The sequence below is a fragment of the Scomber japonicus genome, chromosome 7 (genome assembly GCF_027409825.1).
Source record: "Scomber japonicus isolate fScoJap1 chromosome 7, fScoJap1.pri, whole genome shotgun sequence".
Taxonomy (NCBI): domain Eukaryota; kingdom Metazoa; phylum Chordata; class Actinopteri; order Scombriformes; family Scombridae; genus Scomber; species Scomber japonicus.
The window spans coordinates 33,915,133-33,918,223 of NC_070584.1; positions in this window are offsets into that span (position 1 = coordinate 33,915,133).

Here is a 3,091-nt window from a genome sequence, read left to right on the forward strand (position 1 = left end):
TCATGCTTCATGTATCCAGTGTTACAAGGAAAACTGCAGCAGTAAAATAAGAGTCAAGAAAAAAAATAGGAAAAACGTGCAAACATGATGAATACCAGAAGTATAAAGTAAGTTTGAGGTTTGTGTATTTTGCATCTTTGGACCTTTAAATAAAACTAAACCTGAATTATGCGTCAAAACTCAGATTACAGTGAATATCTGACATGATGTAAATTTATTAGATTATATTAGATTTACATTAATATTATAGATTTATCTTAAATGTATCCAGTAACACACAGAGAACTGATTCACACACATTACTGAACAACACATACATATCATGCACGTCTGATAATCTAACAATATATAATAAAATATATAATAAACCATTCATCAACAAGCTGCAGAATCAGATCAAATATATAATACTAATATTAGAGACAGAGAAGAACATGTTTTACTATAAATACAGTAAAATAGTACAAAGGTAGTAGAGTCTTTGCACATATAAACATATATACACACTTATACTCTGCAGGACATACACACATATACACAAATATACACACACATATATACAAATATACACACATATATACATGCATTGTATTTTCATCTTATATTTGCATGATTTGCATTAATTATAAAACACTTTTCAGCAGTTGTTTCACCTCCATGATAATAAAACATCATTTAATCATCATATAAAGAATCTTTTCCAACCTATTAATATTTATTTTATTAAACACATAAAGAGAAATTAGACTTTTTACTCTTTCTCTTACTATAATAATAACTACACTTATAGATAATGTTTCTAATATATGAGGCCTTGTTAAAAACTATAAAGTCATTCAAAGCTTCCATGTTAATAAACCTGAGTGTTAATAGTCTGCTAACATTAATACTTCTTCATTATGAACATTATAAATCCACTTTTTTCTTTTTTCTTTCTTTTTTATTAATATTAATAATGAGTTCAGCTGCAGCTCGACCTGCCAATCACAGAGCAGAGCATTACTATAAAAGCTCCCTGTTGGTCTTAATGTGTTTTCTTTCTCTGAGCCCGGGGGCCGAGGAGGAAGAGGATGATGAAGAGGAGGAAGAGGATGATGATGATGATGATGATGTCGGTCCCTGAGCTCCGGTCGAGCCGCCGCCGCCCTGCCGCCGCTGTCCACTGACCCCTGGTGCTGATTGGAGGAGCGCTGTGGCCCCCCTGTCTTCTTTTATTTCCCTAATTGGGAGTAAATGGCCTCCTTGTTGACTCTTTACATCCTGTGCAGGGGAGCCACATGCTGCAGACACGCTCCCCCCCCCACTGCCCCCCCCCCCGGACCCCCCTCTCCCCCCGCGCGCTCCGCCTGATTGCAGCGGCTGCACCGGGGACTTCTCATCGTCCTGACCTCCTGACGGCTTTCACACACACTCAGAGCTGATTGCAACGTTCAAGAAGAAAACTGCTGCAAAACACACAAAACATGACACGAGAGAGAGAGAGAGAGAGAGAGAGAGAGAGAGAGAGAGAGAGAGAGAGAGGAGAGAGAGAGAGAGGCTGAAACCTGCAAAAAAAAAAAAAGGTCCTCAGATTTACGTTAAACATGAACATATACACACACACACACACACACACAGTCTCCACATATAAAGTTAAAGAGTAAAGTTCGTCTCGTGCTTTCAGGTTAACAAACATCTACTTTAATAAACTTAAAAGGAATATAATTCACTTTTTTCTGCATCTTCATATTTATCTGATTTTATATTATTACAGATTTTACACATAAAACATTCAGTTAATAATAAAATATGATGATTTATAAAACATTACTGCAGGTGATAATAATCTATTAATATAATATAATAACACTGACATGATGAGTTATACTTTTATACTTTATATATCTATAAATACAATTCACTGCTAATATATTTATACTTTTATTAAAGTACAGAAGCAGAACTGTTTATTTGTATATTGTTCATGTGATACTGAAACACTGATTTTATATAATTTATTTAAATATATATTTTGCTTGTATAAATGTTATTTCTTTATTTTAAAACTACTTCCGTGCATCTTGTTTCCTGTTTAGCTTCATATATCTGACCTGTTGCTGCTCTAATGTTTCATTTCTTTCCTGCAGGGTCCATAAAATGTATTATATTTATCTTATTCTTATTTTTTATTTTATCTTAAAAGCACCAAAAAGCTCAATTAAAGGTCCATTTCCTGCATTCAGGAGAATATTTGAGGTATTATAATGAAGTGTAATATTAAATAAAACAGCTTATTAACAGCTTAATATGAAAACGTGTCTTTAAGTGTGATATAATTGATGGATATTAATATAGATATATATTTTTGAAGATAATGATATAGTGAATTTGGAGCATGGCTGGGATATAAAGGCGTTTAAAAAGGTTACGTCATTGTTAAGAAACGGTCTCTAAAAACAGTTTGGATGACGGTCAGAATGTATTATTATCATTATTCTTATTATTATGACCAAAGAGGAATAAAAGCAGTTAGATATTAAAGTGTTTTAGTGTTTTTAGTAACCGAGCTGCAGCTGTGAGATGAAGAGAGGTGTGAAGACCTGCAGATCTCTCAGAGTCAGTCATCAACTCTACATCTAACTACCTGGAACTGTCTGTGTCCCTCTTTACGTTTTATGACTGCTTTGGTTCCGCTGCTGCAGGAGGCTCAATGCAGGAGGGTGGAAGCTGCAGGAGGAGGCTCTCAGGGTGGAGGCAGGAGGCTTCATGCTGCAGGAGGAGGCTGGTGGAGGAGGCTGGTGGAGGAGGCAGGGTGCTGGGAGCTGGAGCTGGTCTGTGTTGCTCCGACACACAAAAATCTGCTGCTGATTAAAACAACACGCAGAGTTTACAGAGCAAGTGGCCGTGTGAAATTAATTCAGCCGCGCTGATTCTCATTATTACAACCCCCCCCCTCCTTCCCCTCCCCCCCCCCCCCCCCCCCTACACACACATACACACACACACACACACACACACACACATAATAAAACCAGCCCTGCTCTGAGCTCTGGTTTCCTGCAGCAGGTAAACTTCATTTCTCTCTAATTCCTTTAAACACAATTTATTTAAC